Genomic DNA, 17,985 nt, shown 5'->3' on the forward strand with positions numbered 1-17,985 from the left:
TATGACAACAAAACTGCATCGGAGTGGAAATGGATGGGAGCCTACAAGGTAAACTCGACAAAGAGGAAGGTAGTCACAGAGACTATGGGAGAAGGTTGGATACATGGCTTATAGGAGGTTTCATGGTTCATGCATCAGATGGCAGTGATCCCTTGCAAAGGACAAAGGCACAGGAGAGCAGAGCACGCTGGAAACACACAAGTCACCTGTTTCCCAGTGCCATTGGCTGTGACGAGAAGAGCGTCTGAAGGGCATGAGTTCTTGACAACACAAGTCTTGTGTGCTGGAGTTTTCAGATCAGCAGGCTTGGCAGATATAAACTCGAAAGAACTCCATGTTTTTCCTGCATAGGTCACCAACAAGCAACCATGTGCAGACAACCTGGAGACCATGATCAGCGACAATACCAGGACACGCAGTGGGAAGATGGTGGGTCCTGGCAGTGCATCCATGAGAGGCAGTGTTCGTGGAGTTGTCTCAATGGGGGCATAAGAAATATTGGGCTCCCACATGAGGAGAATCAAGACGGAGCTACTGGCAAATACAGGATGATGAGGACATTAGCTGCCTACTCTGCCCACACGAAATCCCAACCATGGAACACTTGAGGGACAGCCTTTCTCACTCCAAGTTGTTTAGTCCAAGTAGAACAGACTCTCCCATAGGGGATGAGAAGAATGCCTTGACCGCATGATCTCTTCTGAACACAGCATTCTGTATGCCTGCATTCTGATGAGTTTGTGGAATGTCTCCTTTTACAGGCACACCAGAGCCCACCAAGGTAAACCTCAGCATATTCAACCCAGGCCCCAAACACACCAAACGGCAGTCAAGGAGAGCCACTCCAGAGGGCTGATCTCAAGGACAGCGTCAGCCACAACACAAACATCAAATGGCATGTATGCCACACACACACACACACACGACAAATCTTAAGGGCCCGCCCATGGTCACTCATTGATCTCTTTTACCTAAATAAATTACCAACAGGATAGAAAACAGAATAAGTATTTCGAATACAGAGAGGAGACAGAGATCTAGATCTAATACAGGATGGAAGAATCAATAGATGCCAAGGAAAAAGAACAAGAAAGGATCACGGCTAGGAAATCATAGTGAAGCTTCTACATATAACACGCCCGATGTAGGTTTGAAAGCAGTGGCCTAGATCCTCCCTATACATCAGAAAACATAGAAGATATCAGAGAGTCTCGAACCACAGAGATAAAACTGATAAAGATAAAAGAACCTAAAGAGCTCCTGAAGAGAAGATTGTAGGAGACTGGATGCAAAGACTGGGAACATGGCAGAAATAGAGGATCCAATTAGTGACCTGGAAGTACAAGCCTAGAAAATAAGGAAGCAAATTCTAAGAGAGAACGAAGAATGACGAAACATGACAATGAGCTGAGGGAATAATCATCCAAAAGGAAATGAAATAGGATGTCTATTGTAGGATAAGTAAGGGTGAGAGAAAGAAAAGAAGGCTGAACATGGATTTGAGAATCGGGGCTGTCAATGACCCTCATCTGGGAGCTGAAAAAGAGTTCCAGAATTGAGGCACACAGGACTCCCATCACCTTCCACATTAGCAGAGCACCAAAAGATATTTTCCCCCTGTAAAATCTAGGCATGAGGAATTCTCTTTAGGCAAATAGGCTTCGGAGAATAGTTCGTCCATAGCCCAGTCACTGACTTCAAGAGGAAAAGCTATACCAGCTCTCAAAGCAGGCCGAATACCTCAAGCAACACCCGACCAAGCCAAAATCCTTATCCCCTGCATATCTGAATGATGACAGAGCAGCGGTTCTTGTCTAGAACCAGGAGGTATTCAGAAGTCAAAGGTTGGGTCCCGGGTTGTGCCCATCAGTTCAGAGGCGGCCTTCAGATCAACTCATGATTCCAACATCTTGGCTATGACTCTGAATATGACTTTTATTTGACTTTTATGTGACTTTTATATGAATTTTACATGACTATAAAATAAATAAAAAATGAATTAAAAAAATAAAAAGATAATTTCTTTACCAAAAAAGATAACATTGTTTGGGAAAAGAAGATTACCTTGAAGCTTAACTCTATATGAACATTCGAAAATAAAAATGAAAAAGGAATACACTAGACTAAACTAAAATAATTTTTTTACAAAATTAGAATGCAAATGAAAAAAATGTGTATGTGTCAAAATGTTCAGGTTAGAACGTTAATATGGATTTTGAAATACTGGACATCTCAGTTTCAAGGTAAATAGGTTAAAAAATTATCTATATAATACAAATCAACCAGAATAGTGGGAATGAGTTAAAAATAAAAGTTGTGTCTATGAATTAGCGGTGGTTGTTCTCTTGTAGTCTTTTTTTTTTTTTTTTTTTTTTTTTTTTTCCTGGTTGGTTTTCTGAGGCAGAGGCCTGTCAGGTGGGTTTTAGTCAATGATGTTCCCTGATTTAAATTCTCCCACCCCTCTCAAGGTGATGGGCTCTGAGGAATCCTGTTTTTTTCAGGTCTTTATTCTTTGGAGGTTTTTATGTTTGTTTAGTTTTTTTTTTTTTTTTTCTCTCTTGCCTTGACTGCTTTTGATGGCTTTTGGAGATGAATGCAAACTCACCCTGATCTCTCTCTCAGGATAATCCTCATTCTTCTCACATGTGGGTGCTGCAGAGCCTATATAAATTCGCCCTTTCCTGCTGTCAGAGCAAATTTTGAGTCGGAGTCCCAGGGAGCACAGAATCTTCTGCTTGTACCCAAACCATTGCAGCAGTGTCTGTCTAGGCATCTCCTGACCATCAGAGAGGTTCCAATTGCCATCCCACACTGAAATTTTCATGCTGGCCCTGGCTGGGAGAGCCTGGTCTTTCTCTGTCTAAGAGTTCTGGGCTTGCAAGCACTCTCTCAGGGGAGGGTGTGGGTCACGCATGTCTCAGGCTCTGATAGAAGGGTGCGTGTCCGAGAGTATGAGCCTGGGCCTTCACGCACATCTCTCAGGAGAGTGTGTGGGGTGCACGCGTGTCTCATGTTCTGATAGTATGGCACGGGTCTAAGCAATGGACTGGGCCTTTGCACACCTTTCTCAGGGGATGGTAAGGGGTGCAGGTGTCTCAGGCTTTGTTAGCAAGTCTCATTGCTCTGCTGCTTGGTGAGGCTCCAAGACCCTAACAGGAGCTGAAAACCACATGATCATGGGTGTGCTGTTGGCTCAGGGAACAAAACATCGTTTTTCCAACACACTCTCATTGGCTCAGCACCAGGGAATCTGTACTGGGTGTGGGGACTTAAGCCCCTGTCCTTAGCTGCCATGATTCACACAATTTACCTTCAATATCCTTTGCACTTTTTGAATGCTTTCAACCAGAGTCCAAGTTAATGCTTGTCCCCAGACTCAGAACACTCTTGTATTGGGTTATTACTTTCCAATTGGTGGCCTTAGGTGGGTCCCTTGAACTTTTGTTTATTTCAAAAACAGTCCAACGTTCTCACTCCACTTTACCTGCCCACTGATGACTTCTGCGCTGGCAGAGATCCAGACATATATAATTCTGATCTCAGGCTGTTTTCATGGGTAATCAGAATTCTTTGGTAGGAAATCACTTCACTTTGGAGTACAGGTTGAAATGGCACCTCCTCTTACTTGCCCATCATCTTGTATCCTCTCACATGACACTTATAATAAAATTTCAAGAGATAGGAATTTGGCATTTTATGGATAGATTATCAAATTCATGTGCATTGAAAACTCACATTCCATCACTTTCAGCCACAATTCCTGCAAAGAATGTCCCATTTTGTCCTGTTTTATAAACACGTATTCCCACTAACATGCCTACAAAGGAAGACAAAAGTTTAAGAGTAGTATTGCTTGTCCATTTCCCCCTGCTTTTTCACATGTTTCTTTACTACCATAATGGGGTGAAATCATACGTTATTTGTCTTTCTGAGACTCAGAGATGTGACATAGTCCAATGCTCTCCACAACATTGCCACATGAGGCAATTGGCAAGAATTTATTCTTCCTTATGGCTGGGTAAGTGTCTGTGATGCCTTTGGAAGATAATAAGATGTTAGTAGTCTCTGGGAACTCCAGGCTTGTCATCAGCCATGAACACAACTGGAAGATGACTACATCAACTGTGACTTGGTGGAAATTGACCTGAAGCCTACAGACCAAACTCTACAGCAAAAGAGAAAAGAAGTCAAAGAGACTATGGGAGAAAATTGGAGACATGGCTTAGGGAGAAGTAGGCAGTGGTGCTTCAGACGGCAGTAAGCCAATGCAAAAGCAAAGGCACAGGAGAGATGAGAACACTGGGAACCCACAGGTAGCATGTTTCCCAATGCCACTTTCTCTAACCAGCAGCTTATCTGAATGGTACAAGTCCTTGCCAACAAAGGGTGTTGAGTCTGGAGTTTTCAGATCATCAGTCTTGGCAGATATCGATTTGAGAGAAAACTGTCTTTCCCCTTAGAGGACACCAACAAACAACCAGGTGCAAACAGCCTGGAAATCAAGATCAGAGACAGTTCCAGCAGAGACAGAAGGAAGATGGTGGTTTCTGGCAGTGTATCTGTGAGAGGCACGGCTCGTGGAGATGATTTGATGGGGCAAAAGTAATTTGGGGCTCTAGCACAAACAGCATAAAGACCGAACTACTGGCAAAGACAGGACGGTGAGGACATTAGCTGCCTCACGTACAAAAACGAAGTCCAAACCATGGAACACTGTGGAGACTGTCTTTCTCAGTCCAAGTTGCTTACCCAAAGGAGAACAGACTCTCCAGTAAGGGACTAGAAGAAAGCCCTTCTACCATGCTCTCTTTAAAACACAGCATTCTGCAGGTGTTTGTCTGTTGAGTTGGTTGAACGTATCCTTTCTTAGGCAAACCAGTGCACACAAAACTAAACCACACCATATTCAGCACAGAAACACTAAAATGGCATGCAAGGAGAGACCCTGCAGATGACTGTCTTAATGTCAGGGGACAGCCACAACACAAAAACAGAGGGTATGCACCCGAGACTTCCTCAATGGCCAGACCTTGGCCACCCCATGATCTCTTCATCCTAAAGGCATTACCCTAAGGGTAGAAAACAGAATGGGCTTTGTGAATAAAGAGAAGAAGACAGAGACCTGGATCCAATGCAAAGATGGAAGACTCAATTGATGCTGAGGAAAAGAATTAGAAATGATCATAGCAAGGCAATCAAAGTTAAACTTTTAAATGTAACAAGCCCGATGAGGGATTGAAAGCAATATCCAGAATACTCACTGTACATAGAAAAAGACAGAAGACTGCAGGGAGTCTCCTACCACAGAGATAAAAGTGATAAAAAAATAAAATCTAGGGTCTCTGATAATAAGATTGGTAGCAGACTGGTTGCAAGGCCAAGAAGCTGGCAGAAGCAGAGGATACAATTAGTGACGTGGTAGAAAAATACTGGAAAATAATGGAAGGTAAGTGAAAGAGAGAAGGAAAAATGATGGAACATGACAATAAGCTTATGGAAATCATCAACTCCAAGGGAAAAAAAAAAAGAGGTGCCTATTCTTGCACACCTAGGAGTGAAAGAATAAAGAAGGCCAAATATTTCTTTGAGTATCAGAGCTGAAAATGTCCCTGATCTTGATTAGAAACAGAGCTCCATATTAAGAGGCAGAGAGTACTCCCATCACCATCAACAGATTCAGAGCAATACAATACAGTGTCATCCCCCATGCAAAAAATAGCAAAGGAGTTATTGTCGTAATGCAAAAAATGTGTGCGAGAGTAGTTTTTCCATAGCCAAGTCACTGACTTCAAGGCGAACAGTTATACCAGCTCTCAAAGCAGGTCGGATAGAACAATCAACACCAGCCCAAGCCAAAATGTGTATACCCTGCATTTCTGAACAATGACAGAGCAGTGATTCTTTATAGAACTCTGAGGTATTAAGAAGACAAAGATTGGGTCCTGGGGTGTGTCCATCAGTTCAAAAACGGCCTTCAGCTTAGCTCATGATACCAGGGTCATGGCCTTGTCTCTGGTCTCGAGTTCCCTGTTCAAGGGCAACTCTGATTTCCCACCATATCTCCAACCCGGAAGTGTGATCATTCTGTTTCTCTCTCAAGTACGTTCATGTATATTGTTGGACATAAATAATTTTTAAAATGTTTACAATGATTTACTAGGACCAGAGTATTGTTTATTTTTATTTTTTTTTGTTTCTAGTATTTTATTTATTTTATTTTTTTATATAATTTTTATTTTTTATAAACATATATTTTTATCCCCAGGGGTACAGGTCTGTGAATCACCAGGTTTACACACTTCACAGCACTCACCAAAGCACATACCCTCCCCAATGTCCATAATCCCACACCCTTCTCCAAAACCCCCTCCCCCCAGCAACCCTCAATTTGTTTTGTGAGATTAAGAGTCACTTATGGTTTGTCTCCCTCCCAATCCCATCTTGTTTCATTTATTCTTCTCATACCCACTTAAGCTCCATGTTGCATCACCACTTCCTCATATCAGGGAGATCATATGATAGTTGTCTTTCTCTGCTTGACCTATTTCGCTAAGCATGATATGCTCTAGTTCCATCCATGTTGTCGCAAATGGCAAGATTTCATTTCTTTTGATGGCTGCATAGTATTCCATTGTGTATATATACCACATCTTCTTGATCCATTCATCTGTTGATGGACATCTAGGTTCTTTCCATAGTTTGGCTATTGTGGACATTGCTGCTATAAACATTCGGGTGCACGTGCCCCTTTGGATCACTACGCTTGTATCTTTAAAGTAAATACCCAATAGTGCAATTCCTGGGTCATAGGGCAGTTCTATTTTCAACATTTTGAGGAACCTCCATGCTGTTTTCCAGAGTGGCTGCACCAGCTTGCATTCCAACCAACAGTGTAGGAGGGTTCCCCTTTCTCCACATCCTCGCCAGCATCTGTCATTTCCTGACTTGTTGATTTTAGCCATTCTGACTGGTGTGAGGTGATATCGCATTGTGGTTTTGATTTGTATTTCCCTGATGCTGAGTGATATGGAGCACTTTTTCATGTGTCTGTTGGCCATCTGGATGTCTTCTTTGCAGAAATGTCTGTTCATGTCCTCTGCCCATTTCTTGATTGGATTATTTGTTCTTTGGGTGTTGAGTTTGCTAAGTTCTTTATAGATTCTGGACACTAGTCCTTTATCTGATATGTCGTTTGCAAATATCTTCTCCCATTCTGTCAGTTGTCTTTTGATTTTGTTAACTGTTTCCTTTGCTGTGCAAAAGCTTTTGATCTTGATGAAATCCCAATAGTTCATTTTTGCCCTTGCTGCCCTTGCCTTTGGCATTTTTCCTAGGAAGATGTTGCTGTGGCAGAGGTCGAAGAGGTTGCTGCCTGTGGTCTCCTCAAGGATTTTGATGGATTCCTTTCTCACATTGAGGTCCTTCATCCATTTTGAGTCTATTTTTGTGTGTGGTGTAAGGAAATGGTCCAATTTAATTTTTCTGCATGTGGCTGTCCAATTTTCACAGCACCATTTATTGAAGAGGCCGTCTTTTTTCCATTGGACATTCTTTCCTGCTTTTTGAAGATTAGTTGACCATAGAGTTGAGGGTCTATTTCTAGGCTCTCTATTCTGTTCCATTGATCTATGTGTCTCTTTTTGTGCCAGTACCATGCTGTCTTGATGATGACAGCTTTGTAATAGCGCTTGAAGTCTGGAATTGTGATGCCACCAACGTTGGTTTTCTTTTTCAATATCCCTTTGGCTATTCGAGGTCTTTTCTGGTTCCATATAAATTTTAGAATTATTTGTTCTATTTCTTTGAAAAAGATGGATAGTACTTTGATAGGAATTGCATTAAATGTGTAGATCGCTTTAGGTAGCATAGGCATTTTCACTATATATATTCTGCCAATCCAGGAGCATGGAACATTTTTCCATTTCTTTGTGTCTTCCTCAATTTCTTTCATGAGTACTTTATAGTTTTCTGAGTATAGATACTGTGTCTCTTTGTTTAGGTTTATTCCTAGGTATCTTATGGTTTTGGGTGCAATTGTAAATGGGGTTTACTCCTTAATTTACATTTCTTCTGTCTTGTTGTTGGTTTGGACTTATGTCCCTATGGAATGCAGGCAGGTAGAGAGCACCTCCCACCATCTTAAAGTGCCAGGCATTCACTCTGTGCTCCCTTGTCCATTCTCCTGTTCTTTGTCTTCCTTTACCTCCTCACCAACCTGTATCACCCACTGTCTGTCCCAGTATAGTGGCCCTTTGTTGTGACATTGTTTATCCTTTCCTGGTTCCATTAGAACATGCCCATCTTCTGCAAGAAGCACCGTTTGGTTATTACCTGAAACCATTTGGGGGATGGTAATGAGAAGGTTAAGGAAGGCTTGTGCTGCCATATCTCAATTCAGTTCTGCAGAGGGTAGCTACACCACCCTGTGGGCATGCTCAAGGTTCTGCAACATTGGAGTCCTCTTCCATTTTTCTTTTGTAGATACACGTTTTTATCTTGAAACGAGCAAGAGTGTCATTCAGATGGCTTCCCTTAAGCTATAGGTCTCCTCCAACATGCTTCATGCTTGCTCCTGTAGACTCCAAGTAAATGAGTCCATCCTGGGACTCAGGTTCTAGGGTGTAGAGTCTGACTTTGGTGCTTGGTCAGTTTTGAAGATTGGGAGGCCCTATGTCATGATTTATTGAGATGCCAGAGGAACCCATATCCTTGCTGTTGTAGACTCCAGACATAACTTTGGCAGGGTTGCAGGTGTTCCCTATGAGATTTCCTTGGGTGGAACTTTTCCTGGTCAGAAGTGCCCTGATTGGGATGGAGGACCATAACATATGCAGGACATGGAGTTCATTCCCTGTCTCTTTTTTGAGACCTGATTATTTCTTGGCCTTTATTGGGTAAGATGGATTGGGGGATACTTGTCTTTCTCAGGAGTCCAGATGGCTTTTGTAACTGTCACGACAATATACTACAAAATTGGCCATGGAGAATGCTACACTGACTCGCTTCTCAAACTGACTTGGTTAGAGACCCAGGCGGCTACAGTATTTGGGGGAGCTGTGGATCCTCTTGAACCATTCATGACTACAACATCCAAGTGTAGATCAGGCGTGGTTTGGGGAGGAGGGGTTGCTATGACCTCAAAGCTTTGTGACATCAGAGAAGATGTCTTAACTGAAGCAGCAGTTCCTCTCTCATAACCTTTGAGTCCTATGGCTTTAGGTAGGAAGCCAGAAAAGGGCTAAAAAGAGCCCTGAGCCTGATTAAGAACTCAGATTTTCTATGTGTTAATTTCCACTTTCCCTTTCTATAAAAATAGAAAAGAAAATGATGTACAGCATAACTTTTTTTTTTTTTACGCCAACATTTCTCCAGAGATGGCAAGGTTTTCTTCTTTCCACTGCAATGTCTAGAGATCTCAATAAACAGTGAGGCCCTGGGTATCATCAGCTCTCTGTGATGTTTGTCATCCTGTGGGTAACAGAGTCCTTGTTCAGCATCTTTACCTATGGATCAGTAATGACTAAGGGACGGAAAGTCCTTTTTCAAGGATAAATGTTAGAATATGTATGTATTATGCTGTCTGTGTCCTCATCTCCTCGTGTTAAGAAACACTATTCATAAGGGATTAGGGCTCTATCTACCAGGCTTTACCTTGGACAGCTTTTCAAATGCTTCAAGAAGATTGACATTCTGCATGATAACTAACCTTTAAGGAAGAACCCATGAGAGCACTCCTTGTAGTTAACTCTACCTGCTGTGGTAATGGGTATAGCCATGTTGACTACTTCTCATTAATCAGAGGAAAATGAACGGCTTATAAGGATGGCCTGCAAGGCCCAATAGATCAGAACTGTGGATTGAGTTGCATTGCCCTCACAAGGACTATTGGATAAAGAAGGAGTTGTCCACATTGGCAACAGAGTATTCCTCTGCCATCAGAGAGGATGAACCCCTGGTACTTGCATTGACATGCATGTCACAGGATGCCAAATGAAAAAGGCAAGCAGACAAAGGGAAATATAATATGTCTTCTCTCATATGTGCCCCAGGATGAATACCATGGGCCTTAGTAGAAAGAAGGGGAGATGGAAGGGGAAGAAGTCACAGAAGGAGACAAACCAGAAGTGACTCAGTACTCTGAGGTTACAGAAAAGAAAGACATGCAGGAAATGAGGGAACTGGCTAATGGGTGTTGAGGAGTTGTGGAACATCTTAGAGTTTTAGGATGAACTCTAGGTCATATATGGAACTAAAGCATCCGTGAATACTTGTCAAAATCGAATGATGGATGATAGGCCTATTTCCTCAACAGAACAAAAAATTAAAATAAAAACAAACTGGCCCTTTCAAAAGCAGGTAAAGATAGACAGAGAAAAAGAAAAATTATATTTTTCTTATGAAAATGGCATGGAATTTGTTTCCTATAATGTCCTTATCTGAATTGGGTGTTCATACTTGTAAATTACAGTCTACCCGCCTCCTCCATTTGTGGATTTGATGAGAAGAAACGACATTGCCTTCATCAAATGTCTAGAAATGTTGACCAGAAAAATGATTTGGATATGACCTTCTGTGTGTTGGGAGGTGTTGGATTACTGCTTCAAACGCTTTAGTCACTACTAGAGAGCTAAGGTTTTGTAGGGTTCCTGGCTTAATATGTGTTCCTGATTTGATATGTGTCTTGGAATTTAGCCTTTTTCTCAGTGTTGGAATTTTATCCTTTTTCTCAGTGTTGGATTTGCTGGAATAATTGTGTAGATGTGTCATTTAGGTTATTTTTTTTTCCTTTCTATCAGTTTTCATATGATCTTATAATTCCATCTGTATGCTATTCTCTCTGTTTAATCCAGGTAATGGCTATTCCTGTTTGTTAAAGTTTTCAAAACTGATAATTGAGTTCTCCAGATTTTTTTCTATTGTTTTGTTTGTATTTCTTTTATTCCAATGATCATATATATTATCTCTCTTTTTCTGTTCACTTTGGATTCCATTTCTTCTTTTTCTAGTTCCTTATGCCATCGGTTAGGTTGCTTTTATTCGGTGCTTTGAATTTTTAAAAATAAACACATTTAGCCCTATATTCTTTCCCCAAAGAATGTTTTGGCATCATCTCATAAGTTTCTTTTCTTTCATTTGTTGAAAGTACCTTATGATTTTCCTTTTGATTGTCCTTCTTTGAGGCATTGATAGTTTGGGAGTGTTTGTGTTTTCCACCTATTAGTGTGTGGCTGTGTTTCCCATTCATAAGTGATTTCTTTCCTTTTTCATATCTTTGTGGTCATAAGTATACAAGAAAGGAAATGAATTCTCTTCTATTAATTATTACTGGGTTTTTACTTCAGCACAGGATCTGATAGACAATGTTAGGTCTGCCCTTGGGAAGAACTTCTCTTATGGTTCTCCGAGAAACAATCTTCTGCATGTTCTCCTATGCTCAGGTGGTCTAGAGAGCCCATGATGACGTCTGTTATTCCTTCCCACCTATCCCTCTGCATGATTTGTCCTGTGTTACAAGTGGATATCATCGTCCTCAAAATTTTGGATGGTGGTCCCCAACTCCCTTCTGTTCTGTTAATATGCTTCCAACATTTAAATACAACCAAGTTGGTGGTGTATCTGTTGGCAATTCTTCCAAGTTTCTGAAGTTATGATGCTCAATCAAGACAAAACACCTTCTGGTAATATTATGTCTCTTGAAGGCATAAAATTTCTCTATCTGCCATAGGCACCAATGGATTGGTTCTCTTATCTTTTCAATTGCAATACCTATGTTTACCCAAATCCTTAACTTCCAAGCTATTGTATCTTTATAGTCGAAGAATCTCCTATGGCTAACATAAGGTCGAGCTGGTTTTGTTTTGTTAGTTTGTCTGTTTGTTTGTTTTCTTGTTGATCTTTTTTGCCTTTTTTTTTTTCAATTTTCATCTTTCCAACAACGTTTTTATAGGAATAGGAGTATTTAGTCCTGAATACTTCAACTAATTATTGATGGGTACAGACTTAACTTTCTCATTTTCGTTGTTTTTTTGACTTGGATTCTCAGTGCCTTTCCCATTTATGGTATTTTTCTTTGGGTTTGCTTACTTCCGTGCGATTCCTCCCATCTTCCCCATCTTTTGTGTGTCTTATTTGTGTGTGTGTGTGTGTGTGTGTGTGTGTGTGTGTGTGTATGTATGTTGTCTGTGTGTTTCACATAACAATTATAATGATATATCAAGTAGTTATATTTCTTTCCTTTATGGATAGCAATTCAATTTGATATGCCTTGAAAACTCACATTCCATTACTTTCAGGCACATTTCCTGCAAGGAATGTCCCATTAAGTCCTCTCTTATAAACTCATATTCTCACTAACTTGCCTTCAAAAAAACACCAAATTTTAAGAGCCTGGTTAGAGGAGTATTGTTTGTCCCCTTTTCCCTTGCATATTCACATGCTCCTTGACTAGCATGAGAGAGCAAAATCATATGTTATTTGTCTCTCTGAGACTGATAGATGTGACATAGCCCTATGCTTTCCACAATCATGCTCCATGAGGCAAGTGGAAAGAATTCATTCTTGGTTATGGCTGGGAAAGAGTCCGTGGTGCTTTTGGAGGACAGTGAGATGTTAGTAGTGTCTGGGAACTCCAGGCTTCTCTTTAGCCAGCAAGACAACTAAAAGATTACTATATCAAGTGCAACATGGAGACCTGCAGGCTACAAAGTGAATGCCACAGCAAAAGATAAAAGAAGTCGCAGAGACTTTGGGAGAAGACTAGAGACGTGATTAGGGGAGACAGGGTATTGGTGCTTCAGAGGGCAGTGAGATAATCCAAGGAGAGAAGGCACAGGAGAGTGCACACTGGGAACCCAAAAGGAGCATGCATCCTTATGCCAGTGGTTTCGACCAGCAGAAAGTCTGAATGGCCAGGAAGTTGGCAGAAGCAGAGGATCAAATTGATAATCTAGAAGACAAATACTGGAAAAAACAGAAGCAAATCCAGAGAGAGAAAAAGGAATGGTGGAATTTGACTATGAGCTTAGGGAGGTCATCAACTCCTCAGAAAGGAAAGAGGTGCCTAATTTAAGAGAACTAGGAGTGAGAGAGAAAAAATAGTGCTGAACATGTCTTTGAGAAATCAGAGCTGAAAATGTCCCTCATCTGGGAGCAGAAACAGAGATCCAGATTCAGAGACACAGAAGTGTCCCATCTATGTCAACAGAAGCAGTGCATCACAAGACATAGTGACATTCCCCCCTGCAAAATATAGCAAGGGAGGAATTCTCTTAACCGAAATATGCTCGGGAGAATTGTTTGTCCATAGCCAAGTCACGGTCTTCAAGAAGACAAGATATACCCATTCTTGAATGAGGTTGGATAGAGCATGCAACACCAGCCCAAAGGAAAATCTGTATCCCCTGCATTTCTGTACAATGACAGAGCACTGGTTCTTGTCTAGAAATAGGATGTATTAAGAAGACAAAGATTGGGTCCTTTGGTGTGTCCATCAGTACAGAGGCCGCCTTCAGCTCAACTCATGTGCCCAGGGTCATGGAATCAACTCTGGTTTCAGGTTCCATGCTCTGGGGCAAGTCAGCTACACCCTCTCCAGCTCCATCCCCTATTGTGATCTCCCTGTCTGTCAGTCGTATACATGCATGCCGATATTTTGGCAAAAAACAAAAACAAATAAACAAACAAAAAACAGTGTACAAGTATTGACTGGGGCCAGAGGATGGTTTATTTAATTTGGATTTAGGTCCCTATAGAATGAATCCAGGTACAGAGCAACTCCCATGATCCTGAAATGCCAGACCGTCAGTCTGAGCTCCCCTGTTCATTCAGTTATCTTTGTCTTCCTGTATCTCCTCACCAACCTGTAGCATTTGCTGTCTGTCCCGCTCTAGTGTCCCTTTGTTTTCACATTGTTCATTCTCTCCTGGTTCCATTAGAACATGCCCATTTTCCGAAAGAGGCACTGTTTGTTTATCACATGAACAATTTGGGGATGGTCATGAGAGGGTTAAGGCAGGCTTGTGCTGACACATCTCCATTCAATTTCCCAGAGGGAAGCTGCACCAACCTGTGGGAATGCTCAAGGTTCTGCAACATTCAAATTCTCATCCTTGCTTCCTTTTGGAGATACATGTTGTCATCCTGAAACGTGCACGAAAGTCATTCAAATGATTTCACTTGGGTTATGGTTCTCTTCCAACAAGCTCTGCGCTTGCTCCTGTGGACTCCAAGTACATGAGTCCGAACTGGGCCTCTGGTTCTCGGGTGTAGGGTCTGTCCTTGTGCTTGGTCACTTTTGAAGATTGGGAGACCGTTTTGGCACGGTGTCTGGAGACACTAGGTTTACTCATTTCCTCACGGTTGAAGACTCCAGACATATCTTTGGCATGGTTTTGTGTGTTCCCTGGGAATTTTACTTGATGGCACTTTTTCTGGTCAGAAGCTCCCTGATTGAGTGGGAGGACCATAGACATGTGCGGGGCGTGGAGTTCCACCCCTGAGTCATTGATTGACGCCTGAATCTTTCTTGTCCTATCATGGGTAAGATGGAATGGTGGATTCTTGCCTTTCACCGGGGTCCAGAGGCTGGTGGTGATAGTCATACCCAAAGACTACGAATTCGACCATGGAAAACATGACACCGATTCACTTCATAACTGCCTTCGTGAGAGATCCAAGCAGCTCCTGTGGTTTGGGAGGGCTTGGGAGCCTCTAAGCCCACCCATGACCACTCCATCCTAGAATAGTGATCAGGTGTGGGTTGAAAAGGAGTGGTTGCTTTGAGTTCAAACCTTTGTGACATCACAGAAGTTGGATTCACTGAAACAGCAGTCCCTCTCTCATGACATTTGAGTCCTATGGCTTTAGGGACTAAGACCCAGTAAGGACAGAAAAAGAGCCCTCTTTGATTAGTCAAGAAATTAGGTTGTCTTGTGTGTTAATTTCCCACGTCCCCTTTGTATACAAAGAAATGAGAAATGATGTTAGGTGTAGCATCATTTAGATTAACATTTCTCCAGTGATGGCAAAGTTTTGCTATTTCCAATGCAATATCTAGAGATCTCAAGAAACAGTGAGGCATCTTGGGTATTATCAGCTCTCAGAGGTATGTCATCATGTGGGTGATAGTCCTTTCCCAGCCTCTTTTCCTTATGGGTCAGAAAAGACTAACCCATACAGAAAGTCCCTTCTCTATCATTTCCTGGTCAACATTTCTAGACATTTAAGGAAGACAATGTCGTGTCTTCTCATTGATTCCAGAAATGGAGAACTCAGTTAGACTCTAATTTCATGTCATTTTAATAAGTATAGATAATAAAATATAATTATTTCCTTTTCACTGTAGGTCTTCAACTGCTTTTGAAAGGGCCAGTTTTGTTGTTGTTGTTATTGTTTTGTTTGTTTTTTAGAATTGTTGATTTATTTTATTGTACATCCAAAACTAATATAACACTGTATATCAATTATATTTAAATAAAAACAACAAAAATAAAATGGGAAGGTATACAAGAATTTTTGGTACACAGTAATTTTTTTTTATTTAAGTTACCAGTTTATTGTTTACTTTCTTTTTTTTTAATTTCTTTTGAGTGTGGCGGTATTTATTGTTTTTGCACTACACCAAGTGCACGATGCTATCCATGTCCTCTCTAATATCCACCAGCTAGTATTCCCAATTACCCATCCCACAACCATTCAAAACCCTCAGATTGGTTTTCAGAGTACATAGTCTCTCAAGGTTCACCTTCCCTTCCAATTTACCTCAATTCCCTTCTCCCCTACATCTCCCCTTGCCCTCCATGTTATTTGTGATGCTCCACAAATAAGTGAAACCATATATAATTGACTCTCTCTGCTTGATTGTCTCCAGCATAATCTCTTCCTGTCCTGTTCATGGTATTTCAATAGTTTTGTATTCATCCTTTCTGATGGAGGCATAATACTCCACAGTCCATATGGACCAGATCTTCCTTATCCATTTGTCCATCTTGTTTCTTTCCACAGTTTGACAACCGTGGCCATTGCTGCTATAAACATTGTGGTACAAACGGGCCTTCTTTTCACTACATCTGTGCCATTGGGGTAAATACCAAATAGTGTAATGGCAGGGTACAAGGGATGCTCATTTTTAATTTCTTGAGGAATCTCCACACTGTTTTCCAAACTGGCTGCACCAACTTGTATTCCCACCAACAGTGTAAGAGGGTTCCCCTTTCTCCACATTCTCTCCAACACATGTTGATCCTGTGTTGCTAATTTGGGCCATTATAATTGGTGTAAGGTGGTATCTCAATGTGGTTTTCCTTTGAATCCCCATGAGGGCTAGTGATGATGAACATTTTTTCATGTGTCCGATAGTCACTTGTAGATCTTCTTTGGAGAAGTGTCTGTTCGTATATTCTGCTCATTTTTTACATGATTGTCTGCTTTGTATATGTTGAGTTTGAGGAGTTCTTTATCGATCCTGGATATCAACCTTTTATCTGTATTCTCATTTGCAAATAGCTTCTCCCATTCCGTGGATTTCCTCTTTGTTTGTTGACTGATTCTATTGCTTTGCAGAAGCTTTTGATTTTGATAAAGTCCCAAAATTCATGTTTACTTTTGTTTCCTTTGCCTTTGGAGACATATCTTGAAAGAAGTTGCTGTGGCTGATATCGAAGAGATTACTGCCTATGTTTTCCTCTAGGATCTGATGGATTCCTGTCTCACATTGAGGTCTTTTATCTATTTTGAGCTTACCTCTGTGTAAGAGAATGGTTGATTTTCATTCTTCTACAAATGAATGTCCATTTTTCCCAGCACCATTTATTTATTGAAGAGACTGTCTTTTTTCCATTGGATATTTTTTTCCTGTTTTGACGAAAATTATTTGCCCATTGAGTTGAGGGTCCATATATGGGCTATCCTCTTTATTCCACTCGTCTATGTGTCCGTTTTTATGCCAGGACAATGCTGTTTTGGTGATCACAACTTTGTAGTAATTCTTGAGATAAGGTAGGCAATGCCCCAGTTTTATGTTTGTTTTTCAACATTTCTTTAGAAATTCTGGGTCTCTTCTGATTCTATACAAATTTTAGGATTATTTGTTCCAGCTCCTTGAAAAATACCGGTGGAATTATGATAGGGATGGCATTAAAACGATAGATTGCTCTAGGCAGTATAGACATTTTGACAATGTTTTTTCTTCCAATGCAAGATCATGGAATGATCTTCCCTTTTTGTGTGTGTCTTCTTCAATTTCTTTAATGGGTGTTCTGTAGTTCCTCAAGTACAGCTCCTTTACTGCCTTGTCAAAGATTAATTGACCATAGAGTTGAGGGTCCATATCCGGGCTCTCTACTCTCTTCCACTTGTCTATGTGTCTGTTTTTATGCCAGTACGATGCTGTCTTGGTGATCACAGCTTTGTAGTAAAGTTTGAAATCAGGTAATGTAATGCCCCCCATTTTATTTTTGTTTTTCAACATTTCCTTAGCGATTCTGGGTCTCTTCTGAGTCCATACAAATTTTAGCATTATTTGCTCCAGCTCTTTTAAGAGTATCGGTGGGATTTTTATCAGAATAGCATTGAAAGTATAGATTGCTCTAGGCAGTATAGACATTTTAGCAATGTTTATTTTCTGATCCAAGAACATGGAATGCTCTTCCATCTTTTTGTGTCTTCTTCAAATGTTTTCATGAGTGTTCTGTAGTTCCTCGAGTACAGATACTTTACCTCTTTCGTTAGTTTTATCCCCAGGTATCTTATAGTTTTTTTTTTGTTGTTTTTTTTTTTTTTTTGCTATAGTAAATAGAATCGATTCTCTAATTTCCCTTTCTTTATTTTCATTACTAGTGTATAAGAAAGCCACTGATTTCTGTAGAGTGACTTTGTATCCTGCCACTTTGCTGAATTGCATGAGTTCTAGTAGTTTGGGGGTGGAGTGTTTTGGGTTTTCCATATAAAAAATAATGTCATTTGCAAAGAGAGAAGGTTTGACTTCTT

The sequence above is a fragment of the Mustela nivalis genome (assembly GCF_964662115.1).
Source record: "Mustela nivalis genome assembly, chromosome: Y".
NCBI classification, from domain to species: Eukaryota; Metazoa; Chordata; class Mammalia; order Carnivora; family Mustelidae; genus Mustela; species Mustela nivalis.